Source organism: Rattus norvegicus, chromosome 3, assembly GCF_036323735.1.
Source record: "Rattus norvegicus strain BN/NHsdMcwi chromosome 3, GRCr8, whole genome shotgun sequence".
Lineage (NCBI taxonomy): Eukaryota > Metazoa > Chordata > Mammalia > Rodentia > Muridae > Rattus > Rattus norvegicus.
Genome location: NC_086021.1, coordinates 24,251,486 through 24,276,291, shown reverse-complemented (window position 1 = coordinate 24,276,291; position 24,806 = coordinate 24,251,486). Strand labels below are relative to the sequence as shown.

The following is a 24,806-nucleotide window of genomic DNA, read 5'->3' as shown; positions in this document are numbered from 1 at the left end:
ACAACCAACAGATTGGGAAAAGATCTTTACTAATCCTAAAACTGATAGAGGGCTTATATCCAAAATATACAAAGAACTCAAGAAGTTAGACTGCAGGGAAACAAATAACCCTATTAAAAGAAGGGGTTCAAGTGTGGGGATTTAGCTCAGTGGTAGAGTGCTTGCCTAGTAAGTGCAAGGCCCTGGGTTTGGTCCCCAGCTCCGAAAAAAAGAAAAAGAGAAGAAAATGGGGTTCAGAGCTAAACAAAGAATTCACAGCTGAGGAATGCCAAATGGCTGAGAAACACCTAAAGAAATGTTCAACATCTTTAGTCATAAGGGAAATGCAAATCAAAACAACCCTGAGATTTCACCTCACACCAGTCCGAATGCCTAAGATCAAAAACTCAGGTGACAGGAAATGCTGGCGAAGATATGGAGAAAGAGGAGCGCCCCTCCATTCTTGGTGGGATTGCAGACTGGTACAACCATTCTGTTAATCAGTCTGAAGGTTCCTCAGAAAATTGGACATTGAACTACCAGAGGACCCAGGTATAACACTCTTGGGTATATACCCAAAAGATGCCCCAACGTATAACAAAGACACATGCTCCACTATGTTCATACCAGCCTTATTTATAATAACCAGAAAATGGAAAGAACCCAGATGCCCTTCAACAGAGGAATGGATACAGAAAATGTGATACATCTACACAATGGAATATTTCTCAGCTGTCAAAAACAATGACTTTATGAAATTCATAGGAAAATGGATGGAACTGGAGAATATCATCCTGAGTGAGGTAACCCAATCACATAAAAAGACACATGGTATGCAATCATTGATAAGTGGATATTCGCCCAAATGCTTGAATACCCTAGATGCACAGAACACATGAAACTCAAGAAGGATGACCTAAATGCGAATGCTTCACTTCTTCCTTAAAAGGGGAACAAGGATACCCTTGGGGGAATAGGGAGGCAAAGTTTAGAACAGAGGCAGAAGGAACACCCATTCAGAGCCTGCCCCACATGTGGCCCATACATATACAGCCTCCCAATTAGATAAGATGGATGATGAAAAAAGTGGAGGCCGACAGGAAGCGGATGTAGATCTCTCCTGAGAGACACAGCCAGAATACAGCAAATACATAGGCGAATGCCAGCAGCAAACCACTGACCTGAGAACAGGACCCCTGTTGAAGGAATCAGAGAAAGGACTGGAAGAGCTTGAAGGGGCTCGAGACCCCATATGTACAACAATGCCAACCAACCAGAGCTTCCAGAGACTAAGCCATTACCCAAAGACTATACATGAATTGACCCTGGGCTCCAACCTCATAGGTAGCAATGAATAGCCTAGTAAGAGCACCAGTGGCAGGTGAAGCCCTTGGTGCTGCCAAGACTGAACCCCCAGTGAACGTGATTATTGGGGGGAGGCTGGTAATGGGGAGAGGATGGGGAGGGGAAGCCCATAAAGAAGGGGAGGGAAGGGGTTACGGGTATTTGGACCCATAAACCAGGAAGGGGAATAACAATCGAAATGTGAATAAGAAGTACTCGCGTTAATAAATACTAAAAAAAGAAGAGTAGTATATGTTATCATAAAGCTAGGTTCTTCTATTTAAAGATTCTACCACATAAAGAGGAAACATATATTCAGACATACCCATGCCATACTCTACAGGGAAGATAAAAACAAGGGCAAGAAATAGATGTATGTAAACTTATCTGCAGGTCCAATATAATTTTTAATATCAAATATAATCTAGAAATAGACTAAAGATAGTTTTTACCTTAGGGCCAAGGAATATTTGATAGGACCAAATTGGGATTATCTAAGGATCCAGCTTGCCACTATCATTGGACATGAGGACAAAGGACCATGTTTCTTTCTAACATCCTACCTGTATAATTATGACAAATTACAGATGAAATATCTTTTTTCTTTGCCTGTTCTTATGCCAAAATATCTGAAAAAGACTACTTAATAAATAAATGGCTTATTTGAGATTAGAGCTCATGATACAGTGCACAGGAGAAGTAATAATACACAGCTAGTAACCCATCCTGTATTGTCAGCAAGCAGAAAGAGGTGAAGGCTGATGTTGCCCCATTAATCAATTAAATTCAGAACCCACATTACAGATATTTCCTGAAGTTTGTCTCCTAGGTGATTTTAGGTCCTGTCAAGTTGACATCAAAATTAATCACCGTGATGTGTATAAATAGCCATGAAAAGAATAAAATAAGAATTTGTGCTTCCAGTATAAAGACCATGCTGCAGATAGACGTGTTTTTTAAATTAAACTCTTTTCTAAAACCAAAAAAGGCATGAAAGGTCAAACCTTTTATGCCTTCTAACTTTTCTAAAACATACAAGATTGAACAATCATATTTTTAAGTAAATTTTTATGGCAATACAATAATACTTTCTCTATGTTACTTGATAATCCCTAATTTTTTTTCTATTTTTGTGAGTGTAGTCTTTTTATTATCCACTGTTATTTGTAGAAATTTAGTGTTTACTTAGTGTGCATTCCTTTAGGTATAGGTGACTGTAGAAACTAGAGGTTGCCATCCAAAGTCTTCTTCATTTCTTTCCTACCTTATATGTTATTTATCTATTTAAAGTTTTACTTCTTTAATTAAAAAATAAAATTACAGAAAATACATTTTGGCTATATTTTTTCTTCTCATTGAAATCTACACAAATACTCCAAACCTATCTACAAATCCGTGCTTATGCTTTTTCTAGAACTCTATTTTTCCCTTTCTTAAGAATATAAAGCCTACCCAAAAATCAACTAAAAAAAACACAAAAGTAATAAGACAAAATAATACCCAAACAAAAAAAATGAGACAAGGTATACACAGAGACACACAAAGAATTGTAGAGTCAATAATGTGCTGCCCAACACTCCAGGGCATTTTTTTTTCCTTTCTAGTGAGTGAAATTGGTATACCATGATACTGCTTTGGAGAAAATCAGTTTTTGCTTTGTCAGCAAGTTTCAATCACCAACGCCTTCTTGCTGGGGATGAGACTTTGTATATATGTTTCCTTCTCAGTGCTAGCTTTTTAATCTGGTTTGAGCTTGTGCAGAACTTGTGCAAGCTGTCAGAGTTCCTATGACTTCATATGTGTATCTGTATGATTGTGTTTTGAAAATATGGTTTCTTTGAAGTCATCACCTACCTCTGACTCTTTCATTCTTTCTGCCTCCTCTTCCATACAGATGCCTGACATTTTAGGTAAGGGGTATGATAAAAAAAATCTCACTTATCCTAGTGAGTTCATAATTCCATCACTATCCAAACTCTATATTAGTTCCCTTCAACTGAAAGAAAGCTTCTCTTACTGAGGCTGAACATGGCACTGATCTACACGTATAACAACAGTACATTAGCAGGAGCCATTCACTTTATTGCTATGTTCCTTTAGAATAATAAAATTATTGCTTTTCTCTAAATGTATGTGAAAATACACACACACACAAACCCACACATGTATATACATATAGATATATATACATATTTATACAAGTACATATGTATACATATATACATATATATATTCTCTGGTTTGTGGCTACTTTATCAGTGTCAGATATGAATTCTGTCTCACAGAGTGGGGCTCAAATACAATGTAAAAGAAAAGAGGTTGTTTATCCACACATTTATACCACTATTAAGTGAGTACATTTTTTTAACCAACTGACTGTTATAGATTATATGGCTTATATCTAAATATTTTTCCCTTCCAGCATCATAAGCACTAGTCAATAGGAATGAAACATTTATCTGGGCTCTGGGTACTTCTCCATGTTTGACATTGTATGTTATCCTCAGCACTAAACATTTATTATCATGTTATAGAGAGTAAATAATACCCAGAAGAACGGCCTGTGATGGGAGGGGTGATCTATGGTATCGTCTTTCATCAATGATTTAAGAATATGCAAGGCATTCCTGGCCGAATGTTTTACATGGTGACATATGATATCTATTTAGAACTTCATCTTTGATGACTCCATCTATCTTCCTTTCAAATAATGTGTGTGTGTGTGTGTGAGAGAGAGAGAGAGAGAGAGAGAGAGAGAGAGAGAGAGAGGAAGAAGAGGAAGAGTGGAGGAGGATGGCGAGGGAAGAATGAAGAAGGAGGAGGAGAAGAAAAGGAAGAAGAAGAGGAAGAGGAGGAGGAGGAGGAGGAGGAAAAGGAAAAGTCATGTGGAGTTCAATAGAATATGTATTCTATTAGGTTTTAGATAAGCAACAATAACAATTGCTATCATGTATGGTTATTAGTTTGACATAGTTCCCACTAAGATTATTGCATGATCAATTTAATTTTATCCTCACAGTGAACAGAGGAGGAATGTTACATCTCTAAGAATATGTAGATTTTCACAGTGTTATATCTTTCAGACATCCACAGATGAAACACAGGTCTGTCGGAAACCAACTATGTTGATCACCATGTTAGCTTGCAGCATTACCTAGAGTATGCGTTGCTCAGTTGGAGTCTTGTCCTTTTAGATATCATTTCCAGTTCTTTCTATACTGAAATGGCCAGTGAATGCAGCAATATTTCAAATCACTGCTTCAGTTAGATCAGGTATCTGGAGTTAGTCAGATGGATCAAGAGAAAAGAGACAACATTGATTGCTGACACTGCAGTGCATCGGGAGGAAAGCAAAATGCTCAGTCTGGCAGAGAAGAGCAGTCATTTCAACTACTTGTACCCAGAGTGTTGAACTAGCAAAATATCTGACTTTTTAGTTTATTTTTTCACAGGACACCTTTGTAAACATGTCAGTTAGAGAAATGCTTGTTGGCTGCTTAAGCCTTAGCTGTGTAGATACAGTATGTCTAAACTTTATTTCTGCTTGAATTTACTATTTCCAGAAGCCCAAATCATATCATGATACAAAAAAAGAAATGAATTCACAACTTGAAGTAACATTTCAAATCAGTTGGAAACATTCTAAATTATGATTATCAAAACACATTGATTTCTGTTTAGGAGGAGACATTTGAAATTATGAAAAGTAAATAGCAATGGCCACATTCTAAAAGTTCTTAGATGACATGGGGCAGGTTTTATTATCAGACCATAGAAATTCCAAATCCTGACTGTAAATATAATTTACCAAATTTACAGAGAGTGAAAACAGCAGTCTTCAGAATTACTCAGAAGTGACGATAAGAGATAATCTAGTGTGGGAAAGAATTTGCTGCAGAAAGAAGAGAATTCAAATTTCTGTGCCCGCACTTTAAAACAGTCATGGTTGTATACAGCTATACCCCAGTGCTATGATGACAGAGAAAGAATTTCTAGAGCTTGTGCACAGCAAGATAGCATCAGTATTAGTGAAAGGCTTTGAATTGAAAAAAATGTGTAGAAAATCATAAAAGAGGATACTATTTTCTTTCTCTGTCTCCCGCTTGAACACATAGGCATGAAGACACAGACAGAGAGACAGACAGACAGATAGACAGACAGACACACTCACACACACACACACCATATCACACACACTAATTCTTGGTGGTCACGTACTGAGGAATATTAAATTAATAATTTATAACCTTGAACTCATGAAAATGTTCACTTGACCTTTATAATTGCCATTGATCATGAATACTATTTTGTGAACCATGGATGTACATATGTAAAATAAATCAGTTGTCAGAATAAAGTAAGGGCATGACATATTAATATTAGAAAATTTTAAAAACATTAGTTTACTATTTTTTGATGTGTGTGTGTGTGTGTGTGCGTATGTATGTATGTATGTATGCTGCATGTGTGTGTGTTCACGTAGGTCTTCTGATTCCACAGCATGTGTATAGGCCAGATGGCCAATTTCTGTAATGGGTCATTATCTATGGATTCCTATGATTAAAGTGAGGGTGTTAAGCTTGTTCTGCAAGTCCTTTTTCCCTCTTGCTGGCCTAAAATAATTGTCAAAATTTAAATGAATTTCTTATAAGCAATTGATGAAGGTTATTTACTCATCATGAAGTTAGAAGTTCATATTGAAGCTCAGCAAGTCTCTGGAGTGACAATTCCATTTTATGTCAGCATAGGAGACTTGGATATCATTTGATAAGGGCTTATGACTAGTTACATTAATATTCATAAAATGACCAAATTGTATGATCCTTGAAGAAGATACCATTAAATTGGAAGACAAAGAACAAGAGCCAAATAAGTCCAGCAGCTACTGAGATGCAGTCACTGACTGAGCTGAGTCTGAGCAAACATCAAAGAAACAGTGAGCTGTACTGTAGCCTAAGTAATGATACAAGCAAAAGCACTAAAATTCCTTGAATGAGGCATATAGGTATAGGAAAAGCTCTTCAACCTGGGACTTCACTTGACTTAGGCTGCATAAAAATTTACCTTTCAGAAATATACCTAACAATGAAGTTGCTCACCTCATCTCACCTGCATGAAGCTGTATACATACCAAACAATGGACTAAGACTCCCTGCACAAAACACTGGTTATAAACTTTTCTTTCATGATCAACTTCCATTCAAAAGTATTCAATAGCATATCCACATACTGGAGGGAATAATCTGTTTCAACTGGCCTGAGACAGTTTAGAGTATATACTCAGTAAGTTGTATTGATCCTCTGGAAAAACTTTCAAGGGAAACATCCTTAATGTCATATACCTAGTGATAATTGAATATGCATTTGATTAAATCAAATGCATCATGGAAACTGATGTTCACAGTAAATTAAGGCTTGCCTAATCAAAAAAAGTCAATCAAAACAGAAATATCCACACTGAACTCTGAGTAAACAATTCCTCCTTCTCGAGAGGTCCACAAATTAAAGCTACACTGAATACCTATGTTTCTCACTTTGCTTTTGAATAAAGTTTCTTTGTCACCTTGCTCTCTGTGACTTCTTGTAATAAGATGAAAACATCCTGGAAACACCTCACCTAGACAGTAACCTCAGATAAAACTGATAAGCATCTTCTTCAAATAATGACAGGAATTATGGAAGCTCTAAAAGAACTCTCCTGTTACTTTCTTGTAAGAACTTCTAAGAATAACACAAGCCATGTCTAATCTCATGCCTATTCAATGAAATCAGAAGTTATAAAAAAATTCATCCTAGTGTTGTTTTTTGTACCAATTTCAACTTTAAGATATTAAGTACAATCACATTGGAATTCCTGTTTTCTCAGAAGTTTTGATAATGTCACCTACAATTAAGCAAGAGGAGAATCCATAATGAATTTCTCTAAAATACATTTGCATGATAGATAAAATATTAACTCTAGAATGGGAATATTAGAAAAATGCTTGTTTCTGTGTTACTGCATTGAAAATGTAATTTATACCCCTTTGTCATTTTCAAAATGCAGATGTTCATAGTATACATATTAGATTATGTGGATTATTAATAATAATGAAAGTTTCTAACAATAATTGAAGAACAGAGCCAGTACTTTGAGACAATAATGCTTCTGTCACCTTTAATGTATATAGTTTTTGCTATAGGTACATGATGATTTCTACATATGAACGTCTAAATGCTCTACAGCTCATGCTTTCTGGTTTCAAGAAGTGAAAACTTCAGTAATAGCTTTTCACTTCAAAATCAAAATGAAAACAAAATGCATGAACAGAAAGAACAGAAGGAAAATAAAAGAAGGGAAGGAAGAAAGCATGGAAATAAGTAAGGAAGGAAGGAAGGAAGGAAGGAAGGAAGGAAGGAAGGAAGCAAGGAAGGAAGGAAGGAAGGAAGGGAACAGGAAGAAACAGGAAGAGATTTGGTAAGTTGCTCATTTGAAAGGCTACATGCCAGTATGGAAGACACCCTTGGATGAGTTCCAAAACTGTACAAGATCAGGTATGGTTGTTTGTATCTATAATTTTTTGGTGAATATCAGACATTCAAAGTCATCACTGGATATATAGTGAGCTTCAGGCAAGTCTGGGGTTTATGAGGCCCTGTGGAAAAAAGAGAGAAAGAGAGAGAGAGGGAAGGAGCTAGGGACCTAGGGGTAGAGGAAGAAAGGAAGGACTGACTTCGAGTGATAGCGATGCAAGATGGCAGCCACCACAGGCTCTGGACCAAAAGTCCTTTGAATCCGACTGTTGGAAGAGCTGGAAGAAGGCCAGAAAGGAGTAGGCGACAGCACAGTTAGCTAGGGTCTTGAGGACGATGAAGACATGACACTCACAAGATGGACCGGCATGATAATTGGGCCTCCACGAACAATTTATGAAAACCGAATATGCAGCCTTAAGATAGAGTGTGGGCCACTCTAGTATCCAGAAGCATCCCAGTCTGTGAGATTTGTAACAAGAGTCAATATGAACGGCGTGAGCAGTTCCAATGGAGTGGTGGATCAACGAGCCATGGCAGTGTTGGCAAAGTGACAGAATTCCCACAGCATCAAAGTTATCCTGCAGGAACTGAGGCGCCTGATGATGTCAAAAGAGAACATGAAGCTGCCACAGCCACCAGAAGGACAGTGTTACAGCCATTAGTCACCAAGGCCCCGGCCTCCCTTCCCCATCCAACCCAAGTCTTCATTTTCCACAGTAGTGAATTTTCTAGATCCATCTGTAGACCTCAAAGTACTGGAGAGGAAGCTCCACTCAGAGTTCATCCTGAGACACTGCTCTGATACTAACTTCTTGTCCATTTGAAATACCTAAGTTATGCTGTGTAACATCATCTGTCGAGTATAACCGCTGTCTGCCTGGTTGAACTTCTGGGATCAATAAGGTGTGTTGAAATCGGTTTCCTTTGGGAGCGGTGGGCATAGCTAACGCAACTGTGGACAGACACATCTCACACAATCACCTGCTGCTGGCACTTGGCTTGGGTATGCTTTTGCCCGCCCCGCCCTCTGCCACAGCTGTGTGGTGGCCCATAGAATAGATGGGGAGGTTTCAGGTAGCAGCCGTGGGACTGACCACCACTAGGCTTGGGGTGCTCTGGCTCTACCCATGCTTTCTTAAGTCTTAAGTGATTGCCCCATCCAAGCCATGTTCCCCACTCCTCCATTCCCACCCTTGGTCAAAGCTTAGATTGTAACCACCCCTCCCATGAAATTGGCCGCGGGTGAGGAATTCAGAGCTTCCAGTCTCCCCACCTTTAACAAGGGGTGCTGCTTTCCCCTCCTCAAGTCCCTTGTTGCCCATCACCACCCAACACTTTCTGTAGCCAGAAGCCATCAGATGAGGTTGAAAACGCCTGGCCTCCCTCCCTTAGCTCTGGGCCACACTTGTTCACCTGCCAAAAGCCTGGGAAGGGAGCGCTGGGTCCGCGGCCCTGCCACCACCATCAGCTCCTGAGCTTTGAGCTCAGGTCTATAGGTGAACAGAGCAGTCACAGGGCGACTCAGACTGGCCACCGCTCAGGGTCCTAGAATATATGCCTAGAGAAAGGCCATGTGGAGAGTCCTCGGTGCACATGGATCTGAGTTGGTTCCTTTTCCCATAATTGCTTTGTTTTTACACGTTGAAGAGGTTTGAACAGGGCTCTCAGTCACCCTGACCACCCATCGGGTCTGGAGTGGAGTCTGACAGCTGGAGCACGAGGCCCTGACTCTGCTCCTCAGTGTTGCTCCTCAGACCCTGGGCAGGGACCCAGAGGAGCTCTGTGTCACCATGTTCACAGATCGTTTGCAGATAGGTGGGCCTGGCTCCTGGCTCATTGACAAGCTCCCCACTCTGTTCAGGACCTCTAAATGTTGAAATGTGGATGCATACTGACATAAAGGCAATTCGAGGTGTTGCAAAGAGGAAAAAAAAAAAGGACTGAACAGATGACACGCTGGTGATTCTTTCTTAGTCCATTCAAGCCTCATTAAGTTTCAAATTTTTCAAACTAGCCATATGTACGGCAAAATTCAAAAAGACAATGATAATAACCACATGGCAGTCACTTGGGGAGGGAATTTGCTCACAGTGGTAGAATGTAAATGAGCCGAGTTGATAGTATAAGAATAAGACAAATCCTCAACTGATTGATTTGAAGTATCTTTTCCCACATATGAGCTTACTTTAATGAGAGGAATCGTGGACATGTCAACCTTTAATGAAGTACAATTTTTTAAGCCTTCTCTATTCCTATTTTCAGTCATGGTGACTTCATGCAGGATTTTCTGGTAGTATATATCAGAATGATATCATCTTACTAAAATCAATAGGATATACAGTCCAAATTTTTGAATCCCAATTAATTAAAGATGAATATTTACACAAAATTGTTTGTATCAAATTCGACGAATTTGTTTTCATGAATAAGAAAGGCACACAGAACTAAACCCTTAACAAAAATTAAAATCAGGACCTATAGAAAAGGCTCATGGGTTTTCCTTGGTCTCTAGTAGAGAACCTAAGTTCAGTGTCCAGTATCTATACTTGGTGGGTCATTACTACTTGTCAATCGAGCTCTGGAAATTGGGTACCCTCTCCTACATTTCGCAAGTACCTGTACTCATTTGTGCACACATGTACAGATGCATGAAGCATATATTTAAAACCGCTTTTAAATATGAAAAACTAAAAAACCTCAAAAAGAAAATGAAGGACAAAGAACAATGATTTGAATGTAAGTCATGTTAATGCTGTACATATCTATAAAAGAAGTCATTTAACATAACCTTGAAACAGCATAATTCAGATAGTTAAAATGCAGTCCCACACTCCTACCCAGTATTTAATATCAAATTATTTTCTATAGTTATTCAAATCAATATTCAAATCAATAATTTCTACAGGTGCATTTAATAGTCTTTGTTCATTAAACTAATCAAAATCTATGTTGTAGTTATTTGAAGAGAAAGAATTTTATGAATCACATGATATCAACTGAATAAATATGAAAATTACGTATGCAAACTTTACAAAAGTTAGTTTCAACACAAAAGTATAAATTTACAATTTAATAAACAAGGAACTAATTGATCAACCAAATGTTAACAACTAAAATTCATCTATGTATGCAATAGAAAATAATATTTGAGATATAAAATTAAGACTTATGTTAGTAAAATAATGCATAAGTTATTTTACTTAAAAAGAAAATCTTATGATCATATTAATACAGCTAGAAAACATTAAGAAAAACTTAATACTCTTAAAAATGGGATACACATGCACACAAATTTAGAAAAGTGTGATACATATACATTATATTATAATGTCACTTCAAAAGATAGAACTATCATTGTGTTTGTTATGAATGAAAGGAAAATGTTTCAGACCATAAACAGAAATAAAATTTTCTGGAATTTTACATAAATAAAAGGCATTTACATAAATAAAAAATTTTAATAACATCTCCATCATAATTAGATGAGTATGTTCCTGCCTTCTGTCAATGAACATTGAATTGATCTCTATTGTATCAAGAAAATTGTGATAGCTGTTAGGTACAGAGAATGAAAAGCTGTCCTCTGGACAGCTCATGGTTATCACACTCATGAACCCACAGCACCTGTGTTAACACAATACTTTCACATGATCAAGCCAGCTAGAGTCAGGGCTTAGATGGGGTGACCAACCCTTACCAATGCCATATTGAGGGGCTTTTGGCATTTGATGGCTACTGGTGAATGAAGAATCATTCATTTGGGGGGGGGGTATTGCCTTGGTAATTTGCTTATGCTTCAATAGATTCCCTTCACGAGTGACACAAGATTCTGATTCTTTGATGAGATCTAAAAACTAAAGAGATGAAGATGTGGTGTCAGGAGATGTATTATAGGAAATCTGGTGAGATTTGGTAAAGAGAATGTAGAGTGCATACAAGTATATTTCTTTATATAAAAAATAAAGAAAAATATGAAAGGACAAATGTTTACTTAATTAACAGAAGATAGAATATCTCTATAGAGAAATTCTAAATAGCTTATAAACATAAAGCTAGAAATAATAGATGAGTTTAAAAGATGTACAAATTTTCTTCACTGTTTAAGAGATCATCGTAAGAGATCATGGGAGAGAATGTAATGTATTATAATACACTTTCAAATGTAAAAGATTATAACTTTAGCTTTCTAATAAATACAAGTTTTTCACTGACTGAGATTATGTATAATCAGTTTGAGCTAATTCCTCCCTGTTAAATTATACGCATTTCTAAATTCCTCAGAAAAACAACTTTAGAAAAACTACTTTTAGTCCCCCAAAGTCCAGGGAATTGGGGCAAAAACTCTTCAATGGTTTCTTCAAGCTGTACATAATTATTTTTATATTTATTACTAAACTAAAATTATGATCTTTTACATTGGCACAGAATGTATTTGATACAAATTTAGATTTTTAAGATTTTCTTTAATATAAATTTCTCATTGATTTAAAATTAATATTGTTACTTTGATGTACACGTATTGTGCCTATACAACACATTTCAGCATAGATGGCTTATACCCAGTCCTTTTCTGCTATTAAAAAATGAAGCTGAGATGATTAAGCACGTGAGTTTAAGGCCAAATAGCAAATTCATGTCTCTAAGTTTATTGTTAGAATGCTTTCAAGATAATTTATTAAGATAATGAATGGACAACAGTCCAGATTGCTTATATAGTTAGATGGTTTCTAAAAAACACCGGAAGTCCACAAAATATGACATTTAATGTTAACTTTCATTGAGACATGTCCGCACCCACCAGCTCCCCCTTGGTATATTCAAAGAAGAAATTGAAAATCTCCACCTCCACGTGAGGTGATTTATTGTGGCAGACAGGCACTATGCAAAAATTGCTCCAATTCTTCTACAGACTGATTACTGTCCAGAAAAGGAAACATTGCAGAATAAGTTGGTTGAAAATTTCTGCCAAGCCAGAATGATTAGCCCTTCAAAATTCAGTGTTTCAAAAGTCTGTCTGATGATGCTAGGCCAGAAGCCTGAAGACTTGCTCTCACGTGTTGCTCACAGGGGACTGTGCAAATAGAAAATTGTCTCTATAACCTGTCTCAGTTCTAGAAGCCATGCTAGGCTTCCTATATTTACAGATATATGGCTCATTCTCAGATTACTGGCAGGGTTGAAAACTTAGTATAATCTTATAACCCACTCAGACTATTTAACGTTGACAATACATATTTAATTAGTTAGTTATCAGATAATACATGAGCTAGCCAGGATATAACAGATTTTAAGCCTTTTAAAAGCTAAAATATATAACTAAATGTTCTGTTTAACTGATAAAAGTTGGGCTGGGTGTTAGGTACATCTTATACTTTTAAATTACAGAATGATAATAGTTGTGCTCAACTTATATTTGAGAAAAAAGTTTCTGTTTTTTTTTAATTAAAAGGGTAAAAGAGTAGATTGATGTCATTATTAAGGGAAGGGAGGTACAGTATAGAACCAGGCCTGTCATTGGATAAGAAGGAAGAATGGGTGGGAGAAAAGTTTTAGAGAGGCTGAGGAAGCCAGAGTGAGAATGTGAGAGCACAGAGAACATGGCAGTAGATGTTTAGATGCCTCTCTGTACATATTATAGGTTGTTATGCCTATTCTCAAGGGATGGGTGTGTACAGGATTTTGTGCTGTCTGGATTGGCAAATTATATCTTATCAATTGGATCAGAAAATATTGTTTGATGTGTTCTTTCTTAAGGCAACTTAATTGAGTTTAAGAGAGTATATGGTGGCCAGATGCATGGGCCTACCAAAGAATTGGGATGTGTATGCCTGGCGTGATGGAAACCCAACCAAGAGAGCTGTGGATGAGGGAGGAGCAGCCCGACAGGGTGCCGTGTTGGGAAGAATAGTGTGTGAGAAAGTAGATGGGGCCGCATGGAGACACTGAGATAAATTATTGCTATTTCCAATGGCACCAGAAATATTAAGGGAGTGAGACATCTAGGGTATACCTGGGAACCAGTTCTGTTGGGTTTTTTGTTTTTTTTGTTGTTGTTGTTTTTATTTTTACTGCAGCCCATATATTGTGTGTCGAGTGTCCTGAAGGGAAAATATGAAGTGAATTATTGCATCATGGCCACATATAACCATGATGGGATACCAAAGACAAAGATAAGAGAGTGAAGATTTTTAATTTCTAAGAAATTATAGGATTTTGGTGTTCCTCAATCAAACGATTTTTTTGGGGTAGGATATATGCCTTGTGATCTAGACTAATAGATGAATCACAGAAAGAAAAAAGGTGGAGGCAGAGTTACCATTAAAGGTTTTTGGGGCCTGCGAATCAGATGAAAGGGACAGAGAACCTACAACTCCACAGAACATGTTGCTTATCAATTATATTGAGGTTACAAAGGGGATGGCAGGTTTGAGGAAAGCAGCCAGTTAGAAAGGACTGTTATCTAACACTTCCCTGCTTATGAAAGAAAATTCAAAAGTCACATCCAGCTGGAAAGTCTTATGAATACTATGAAGTACTTATTAATGTGGGGAGCCAGGACTGCCCAACGCTGTCTGAAAGACCTGGACAAAAGAATAACTGGAACACTAGTTCTATGCCCTTACCCAGGATCAAACTTGTCAAGGCCTGTCTGATGCTGAAGCCAATGTCTTAAAGGAGTCAAAGTTGAGGGAACAGACTCTTCCCTTAGGTTGTGGTTATCAGTTCTTAGGCAGCTGTAACTGTGGTATCCATGTTCTTTTCGTCAGCATTGTCTGACTTAATCATTTGCTGACTTAGTTGTTCCCCATGTACAACCACCAGTACCTTCAGGACTGCAAATTATAAATATGATTCTACAATTTCTAATAAAGTGCAAATAAATTTCAAGCAATCTTCACAAAAATGTTTACTAACAGCAATCACATTTTAAATCAGACAAACTAAAAATAAATTGAACACCATGTGCTCCAGCTGTATATCCTGTGAACATAACCCCAAGACACCAAATTACTACAGAGGTACTTGTACAGTTTCACCCATTGTTGCTTGTTCCTAGCAGGGAGGAAATGCAATTCATATGAAACCTAATGGGGTGACTGCTCTACATTTCCTATCAGTTATTTTGCTATACTGCCACTATGCCATCCTCATCATGCAATCCTAGATAGCACAGTGATCTATGACTCCAAGATATAATGTTTGACTATGTAATTGCAAATATTGGAAGAGAAATGAAGTCTTAAACACTGCTATATATTTATTTAAATGTCCCTGTTTTTTTTTTATTCCAGAGACTGTGCTGCAAAAGGTATATACACACTTCTCCCTCATTTCCTCTGCTGAAGGCTGTGTGGCTCAGATTTAATTCCCATGTGATAAAGTATCAAATTCTCTATACTATTTCAAGAGATGTATCTCTCTTATTCCTTTTCTATTTAAAGAGTCTAAACTGTCCTTATATCAAACTATGCTGTTTATATAACAGGCAAACCCAGAAATATCAACTGTGCTTCACAAGGTAAGTATGCAAAATACGGTTTTATAGAATTGCTTGTAATGCATCTACTCCTATTTTTATTTTCTGGTCTATTCAGGTGTGTTTTATAATATCCACCTGCAGAGTTATCTATGGAAAATTACAAACAAAAGCAAAAACAGAAAACAATTAAGATCTGTTATCAAATCTTAAGCAAACATTCACCACTCTAGGACTGGGAAATTGCTCAGTGGGTAGAAACATATGGACCTGGGTGTGAATATTCAGCATGTATACTTAATGCCAGGCATAGGGGATAGCTACACATAACTATTACCTCTGAATCCTGAGGGCTCACTGACCAGTTCTCCAATCCCACACTAAATTTCTAGTTCAACAAGAGAACTATGTCAAGAACAGTGAACAGCACTAAGGAAGATGCTTGAAATCCCTCTCAGAACTCCAAAAACACATGCACAGATGGGTAAAGCCACACAGTTACAGGCATGCACCACACACTCACATCCACCAACATTCTTACAACACACAACACCACAGATACATAGAAAATGGTTAAGGGACTGCAGGGTAATTCTTAATTTGCTGTTGTCACCCAGCATGTATCTTAGATACTGATAATAACCAAGAAAAGATTAAGCTGGAAGAGAGTTTATTCATAGTTTTAACTTTATTTTTCCTTTATTTTAATTTAATTAAAATGCTTTCGTAATTTTACACAAAATACTATATCCAGATTTATGGAATTCTAGAATCACCCAGGACAAAAACTTTTAAGCATGTCTGAGAGAGAGAGAGACATCAGACTGGAAGAGTTCTAGTGCAAAGGCCCTCCAGCCAGAAGCTGGAACCCAGATGCCCTTCAACAAAGGAATGGATACAGAAAATGTGGCATATTTGCACAATGAAGTACTACTCAGCTTTTAAAAACAATGACTTCATGAAATTCCTAGACAAATGGATGGAAGTAGGAAATATCATCCTGAGTGAATTAACCCAGTTCGTAGATACTAGTCCAAAGCTTGGAATACCCAAGATACAATTAATAGACCATATGATGCTCAAGAAGGATGAAGAACAAAATGTGGACACTTCAGTCCTTCCTAGAAGGGGGAACAAAATACTCAAGAGGGAGGGGAATATAGGGACACAGTGGAGCAGAGACTTAAGGAAAGGCCATCTAGATGCTGCCCCATCTGGGGATCTATCACATATGCAGCCACCAAACCTAGTTACTATTGCTGATGCCAAGAAGTCCTTACTGATGGGAGCTTGATGTGGATGTCTCCTGAGAGACTCTGCCAGAACCTCAGTGATATAGACAAGCATGCTTGAAGCTAACCATCGGACTCCATGGGACTCCAATGAAGGAGTGAAGGAAGAGCTGAAAGGGTTTGCAAACCCATAGGAAGAACAACAATATCAACCAGCTAGACTAATCAGTGCTCCTAGGGATTAAAATACTAACCAAATAGTACTCATGTAAAAGCCTAATGCTTCAGTTGCATATGGAGCAGAGGATGGCATTGTCTGGCATCAATAGGAGGAGAAGTCCTTGGTCCTGTGAATGCCCCTTTCTCCAGTGAAGGGGAATGCATGCTATTGAGGTGCAAATGGGTGAATGGGAGGGAAAACATCCTCATGGAAGCAGGGTGTGGGGTGTGGGAGAGTGGGTAAGTGGGCAAGGGAATAACATTTGCAATGTAAATATAAAAAATATCAAGTTAAAAATGTTACTACTGCTCTTAATAACCCTATATGTTTTTAAAATCCATTTGTCAAAATTCTTACTAAGTCTGTTTTGTTTTCACACATGGACTATGATAGATTAACACCATATCTGGGAATATCTTCTCAATATTAGACATAACATCTGAATATGTGATTATTTATATCCATTTTTTGTTCAAGAAGAATCCGATGCCAAAGAAAATTTCCTCTTTTGATTAGCATGGAAATTATATTCAAAATAAGCTAATTAAATAAAGGATACCTGAGTGTATACACATTCATATACATATTCATATATATGAATATGTGTGTATATATGTATACATGATGTAGGCCTCCTTCACAGGGCATTTAGGCCTTAACAGTTCCTTCAGGCCTTCATGTTTTACCTAGACCTTTAACAGCCAGCAGCTTTGCCCTCTGAGCAACCAGTCTACAGAGGAATTCATAGAGAAACCCTGTCTGAAAAACTAGGGGAGGGAGACAAACAGATTAACAGATTGATCGTGCTCTCTCTCTCTCTCTCTCTCTCTCTCTCTCTCTCTCTCTCTCTCACTCTGTGTGTGTGTGTGTGTGTGAGTGTGTGTGTGTGTGTGTCTGTGTGTGTGTGTGTGTGTGTGTGTGTGTGTGTGTGCGTGTTCAACTGAGGAGGCACTGGAAATAAATGTTTGCCCCTCCTCTGTAAGCCAGTCCACCCCAATACTGCCTTTCCTTTTCCTTAGTTTGTTTGGTTTATTCCAAGTTAATTGTATCTGTTTCTTTAATTTCCTCTCTATTTCTTTAGTTTAGTCAGGGGTCTTTGCACATAAGCCCTGGAAATCAGTACCTGGAACAGGTCTGCAGCCTGCTCACAGGGTTCTACCCACCTCCACCTCTTAAGTGATGCAATAAGAGACATGCAGCACCATACCTGTTTTCTTTTCACTGTACATTTACTTTAGTTCCAATGTTCATTCAGGTCTGAGAGAGGAGGGAGGGAAGGAGGGAAGAGAGACAGAGAGTAAAAGAGAAACAGTGACAGAGAGGGAGAATTGTAGGTTATTGTTCCATCTCTTCAATCACTGTTTGTTGTTCGCCATCTTGGCAACCATGCCCCGCAACCCTTCCTTGGGTAAGATCAAGCATAATGGCGGCAACCATATAATTCCTGCTTAGTCGCACTGAACACTCCAGTTATCACTACCTGTGGAGAATTGAAAGGGGGCTCCTCTGATCTAGAGAATAGTACCCTTGAATGGAATGAGAAGCACAAGAAGCATTATTTGTTTTGAAACATAAGACGTGGAAAGAACTACATGTGTGGATTTACAGACAGACAGAGAGACAGAGAGACAGGATGGACAGACAGAGAGACAGGAAGGACAGGACAGGAGAAAAAAACAAGAACACAAACAAAAACTCAAAATGGAAGTCCGGTTCCAAATAGTCTCTGTCTGCACTGTCGCTCTAGTGTTGGTGGTCCAGCTTATAAATGCTTATACATGAGTGGTGCGGGAAATGCTCTGGGTGTTCGGTTCAGGTCCAAGATTATTGCGGGTAACTAGACAACAAAGAAAGCAGTTAGACTGACTTCCACAGTGTTTGGTTTCTGAGTGTGTTATCACACAGAATATGTAATGAATTCCAGCAGTAACAGCAGAAACAACCAATGAGAAAGTGTCCTTATAATATTAGTAACTGCAACAAAATGGCAGACTAGCCAGGTAACAGTTCCCTAGCCATTCACTAATCTGACATAGGCCTTCTTCACATTGCATCTAGAGAGGCCTTCCTATCTTCCTCTCCAGTGCTGAGACCAAAGTGAGATCAAAGTCATGCATCACCATGGGTGCCTTCCTTTTCATTTTTTTCTTTCATCCTAGGAAGTGTGTGTGTGTTTGTGTTTGTGGGTGTGTGTGTGTGTGAGAGAGAGAGAGAGAGAGAGAGAGCGCTTTAGAGAGAGAGCTTTAAAATCAGCACTCAAGTCTTTTTTCTTCCTATCCATATCCCAATCCCCCCAAACCAGCAGTAAAGCCACCAGGACTAGAGACAGAGGAAGATGAAATCTCTAGTATGAAAAACTAGAGGAGGGAGATAAACAGATCTCTCTCTCTCTCTCTCTCTCTCTCTCTCTCTCTCTCTCTCTCTCTTCCTCATAATTTGGTAAAGTGTTCCCTTTGTGCTGTGTGGATTCTACTTTATTTAGCAAGTTTCACATCATACTAGCTCCAAAGAGGAGTCAACAGTCTCTTGGCGTGCAGGCAGTTGTTGCCTCCTTTAAATAATTTTTGGTGTGTTTGTTTGTTTGTTTGTTTCAAAACCCAGGGCCTGCCTTCGTTCAACAGATCCAAACCCAGTTCTCCGAGGGGAAAATGGAGTCAAGTCTGAAGTCACCGGCATTTAAGTCATCTGCCATTGACAGTCATAGGAGATGGGAATATCGTGCTTTCTCCAATGGAGATTCACCTGGGTATGCATCAACCACCTATAAGGACAGGCCTGGGGTACAACGGGGTGGTGGATGGGGAGGAAGGACCTGGAAAAAGCTTTGCAATGGGAAACTATGATCAGAATGTTGCACAGAAATCAAAATTTGTACTTTAAAAAACAAAAATCAAAACAAAACAAAACAAAAAGCTCCCGATATCTATCCAAAAAGGAAAGGAAAAAAAACCGACAGCAGAACTTTACTAACTGCAAATGTTCCATCTCCCTGTATCCAACCACTCCACTCCCAGATAGATAGATGATAGTTTGCACTTCTGTCCCAGTTGGGCTATCGAGATTAAGAAAAGGGGAACCACCTCTGTGGTTATGTGATACACACACGAAATAAAATAAAAGGAGTGGATAGACGTGCCTGGCATTTTAAGATGCTCAATTTCTTTGCCAGCTTCATTTTGTTTCATTCTTTTAAAGGTTTTTTTATTTATTTTCATTTATATGAGTACACTAAAGCCCTTTTCATATACACACAGCAGTAGAGTACATGGGATATCCCTTTGCAGAGGGTCGTGAGCCACTATATGGTTTCTGTGGCATGGAACTCAGGACCTCTGGAAGAGCAGAGCGGTGAGTGCATGCGGCCTCAGACTTCTTTCTAATGCCCCAGATGGGCATTCAGCCAATTCCTGCTCAGACTGTGGGGCCTCTACCCCTGGGAACCATAGGCCTTTTCCTTGGGAGAGGATCTCTCGCCCTACAAGGACTGATAGTCCATCCAGGCCTTGTTGAAGCTCAGCGCTCTCTTGATGTTCAGATTCTTTGTTCAAGTCCCAATGGGGTTTTTTCCATAAGTAAAGGAGATAGAATAGCACAGTTATTACTCCTTCTGTGCTTCCAGGCCACGATACAGGATACCAAGGGACCCATGGGGTCCACTGGTCATGATTCGGCATATTTGGTGGTTCACCTTAACAACCGCCCAAAATTGAGCTTAGAAATTAATGGAAAGAAATTCGAAGGCATACTGGATACTGGGGCTGATAAAAGTATAATTTCCACAAAATGGTGGCCTCAATCATGGCCTACCACAAAATCTTCTCACTCGCTACAAGGATTAGGCTACCAGTCATGCCCTATGATCAGCTCTGCCACTCTAACTTGGACAACTGCCAATGGCCGACAGGGACAATTTATTCCTTATATACTTCCCCTGCCTGTTAATCTTTGGGGGAGGGATGTTATGCAGACCATGGGACTGACCTTATCTAATGAATACCCCCCACAAGTGTCCCACATGATATCAAGGATGGGCTATAAGGAAGGGAAAGGCCTAGGGCGATTAGAACAGGGTCGTCTCACGCCCATTGAACCGATCGCCAACCCCCATAAACAAGGCCTGGGTTTTTCCTAGGCGCCATTGGGGCAGCACGACCCATACCATGGAGGACGGAGGACGCAGTGTGGGTTCCCAAATGGCCATTAACCTCTGAGAAATTACAGGCAGCTACAAGACTGGTGGATGAACAATTAAGATTGAGACATTTGGAGCCCTCCACCTCTCCTTGGAACACCCCAATTTTTGTAATAAGGAATTATCAGGAAAATGGCGACTACTCCATGACTTGAGGGCCATTAACGATCAGATGGAATCCCTTGGACCCATTCAGCGGGGCCTTCCTATACTCTCGGCCCTACAAAAAGATTGGAATTTGGTAATAATAGATATCAAGGATTGTTTTTTCTCTATTCTGCTTTACCCCCCTGATAGGCCCAGGTTTGCTTTTACTGTCCCATCAATTAATCATACTGAACCTGATAAAAGATACCAGTGGAAGGTCCTACCTCAGGGCATGGCCAACAGCCCTACGATGTGTCAGTTATATGTTTAGGAAGCCCTCAAACCAGTCAGGGAGACCTATCCAAATTTACTGTTAATCCATTACATGGATGATATATTGAAGTGTCATAAAGACTTAGAATTACTCAAACAAGCCTATTCCTTATTACAAAAAACCCTTAAACAATGGGACTTACATATTGCTACAGAAAAGGTCCAAATTGCTGACACAGGTCATTTTCTGGGATCCATTATTTTCCCTGATAAGATTATACCCCAGAAACTGGAAATCCGTAGAGACCACCTCCATACTCTTAATGACTTTCAGAAGCTCTTGGGAGATATCAACTGGTTGAGACCATTTTTGAAAATCCCTTCCGCAGAATTAAAACCTTTGTTCGAAATATTGGAAGGGGATGGCCACATCACCTCCCCGAGTGTGCTAACTCCTGGGAGGGAGAAAGTGGTGAGTGGATGGTTGGAGGACACCCTCAAAGAAGCAGGGGGAGGAAAGATGGGATAGGGGGTGTATGGAGGGGAAACCAGGAAAGGGGATAGCATTTGAAATGTAAAGTAAAAAAAAAAAAGAAATTTAAGAAAAAAAAAGAAGTACCTGGCTAGGTCACTTGGACATTGGCAACCCTGCTGACAAGCTGAAAAGGGGAAGGGCACAAAGACTGGGTGGGACAGGTCCTTGCAGGTCTCTGTGTGCGCACCAAGCTCTCCTTCCTACCCTTCCTGAGGTAGGAAAGTTCCCTGGTTGTTCTTTTTTGGTTTCCTGTTACTTTTGGGCTGAGGCCGAAGTCCCTGGACCCTGTTATCAGCACCCAAGTAGAGATGCCACAGGGTGATCTTTCAGGAATTGAGATAGCTATTCTCAAGCACCTGTCCACTTGGTTTCGCAGTCATTATCATGTGAGTCAGGGGATGAGCTAAGGGTCTAGGGTGGTGGTAAGGTGGAAGAGCCACTCTAAACCTAGAATAGAGAACTCTCTGAAGTTAGCCCCAATCCCCATCCTTGGTTTCCCTGGTCTCAGAGAGCATTCAGACCAAAAGCCCAAGAAGAAGGATGACCAAAATGTGGATGTGTCATTTCTTCTTAGAAGGGAGAACAAAATACTCATGGGAGGAAATACAGAGACAAAGAATGGAGTATAGACTGAAGAAAAAGTCATCCAGAGACTGGCCCACCTTGGGATCTATTCCATAAACAGCAACCAAACCAGTCACTATTGCTGATGCCAAGAAGTGCTTGCTGACAGGAGCCAGATAAAGGGTGTCTCCTGAGAAGCTCTGCCAGAGCCCTACTATACAGATTAGGATGGTTGCAGATAACCATTGGACTGAACAAGGGGACCCCAATGGAGAGGATAGAGAAAAGACTGAAAGAGCAGAAAAGGTTTGCAACACCATAGGTAGAACAACAATATAAACCAATCGAACCCCACTAGACCTCCCAGGCACTAAACCCCCAACCAATGAGTACATAAGGAGGGACCCATGACTCTAGTCACATATGTGGCAGAGGATGGCACTGTCCAGCATCAATAGGAGGAAAAGCCTTTGGACCTGTGAAGAACTTAGATACTTAGATTGTCAGCAATGACCTCCACCCTTACAAAATATTGGGAATAAAAGTTGTTAGTGAAGCTAGGTTGAGATGTTTTCTACTATTGGCTATGATGTAGAAAATCTTAGGAAATAATTAGAAGTTCAGAAAGGCACACTCGTGCTAGGATCTTTATGATCAGGATATAAGTACAATGGCACTAATAGCTGACATGACTCTCACTCAGGCTGGACTGGTGATAATTGATTTCTTACACCGATTTTCCCCTCAGCATCCTGATAAGACTTACTACGAATTTCTGATAAGTCAATATGCATTCTGAGGACTTAAGGAAGATATGACTGCTTTTTATATAAATGTTTAGTGTGATTCTTTTAAGATTCTTAAAAGATTACTTTTAAGAAAAATAAGAAAATAATTCCTCATTTCTTTGTAATTGCTAATTGCTGCCTGCCAGTAAGAGAAACTGGCTGAGAAAACTATCTTGCTTGCTTACGTTTTGTTAATCTATGATAAGTTGCTTTGTTATGAATGATCATGGGTTTTTGGTACTAATTTTTGTTCTTTATCTGTACTTGTAATGTTATTTCTTATAAGGTATTATAAAACACATCATTCACTAACCATTCACTACTAAACTAAAACAGATACTAAAACTACAAAACTAAAACAGAAACACATTGTAATTTAATACTGCATGAAAGATTTTGCTGGGATATATATTGGATGAAATGAAGAATAAATTGTGGGGATTGGAGCATCCACCAACTATGTGTCTCTGTTGAGGTTTATGTGTGGTGGGCTGCAGCATTATTTCTTCTAACATAAACTATGGGTATGTGTGAATATGTGTAAGGGTTGTGTGTGTGATGGTTAGAGCATTGTTCTTTTATCTATCAATTGTGTGTGCTTGTATGCATATATGCATGTATGTATGTATGTATATATGTATGTATGTATGTATGTATATGTGCAGAGTTTGCATGAATGAGGGTTGGAGCTTCCACCCTCATTCACCACATATGTGTATGTGCAATGTTTGTGTCTATGGTAGTTTGGAATATTGTTCCTTTCACCCATCAACAATATGTATGTATGTAGGTATATGTGCAAAGGTTGTTGCCTTTCTGGGTGTGTGTTGCTTTCTCAGGCCACCTATTGTGTGTACTTATGCATCCAGGTATGAAATATATGATGCCTGCTTGCTGGAGGTCTGCATTAACTAATCTATGTGTGAATGTACATATGTCTGTCTATAGGTCTCTATGCATATACGTTTGTGTGTTTGTATGCATATATTTGTGTATATGAAATTATTGGACTTTGTCTTTTGTTTCATCCACTCAGTGTGTGTGTTCCTGCCTCTGCGTGTTCGTCTGTGTATTTGTGTTTGTATGTGTGTGTGTGTGTGTTTGAAGATTATTGATTGGTATCCAGCCGCAGTAGCACATCTGGCTATTAAGGGCCTAAAAGCTGCCATCTGTCATTTTGGGACTCCACCCCAATCCTTGATTATCCCATATACACCCTACCAGGTCCAAACTCTAGCCGCTACCTCTGATGATTGGGCAGTGCTGCTCACATCCTTTACAGGGAAGATAGATAATCATTATCCTAAACACCCCCTATTGTGTTTTGCAAGATCACAACCTATTGTTTTCCCTCGCATCACATCCCACAGACCATTAAAGGAGGGGATAACGGTGTATACGGATGGGTCAAAAACAGGGGTGGGAGCATATGTGGTAAACTCCCAAGTATTCTCACGACAATATTTTGAAACCTCACCCCAAGTGGTAGAATGCCTAGTGGTCATGGAGGTCATTGAAAAATTCCAGGTTCCTCTAAATATTGTTTCAGATTCCTCCTATGTGGTTAATGCTGTTAGTATTCTTGAAACCGCCGGTATA

The 24,806-nt window shown here is 39.0% G+C and overlaps 1 pseudogene; it reads left to right on the top strand.

The window, feature by feature from the left end:
• Positions 1-8,057: 8,057 nt before the first annotated feature.
• Positions 8,058-8,825, top strand: Ube2v1-ps11 (ubiquitin conjugating enzyme E2 V1, pseudogene 11; annotated as a pseudogene).
• Positions 8,826-24,806: the final 15,981 nt, after the last annotated feature.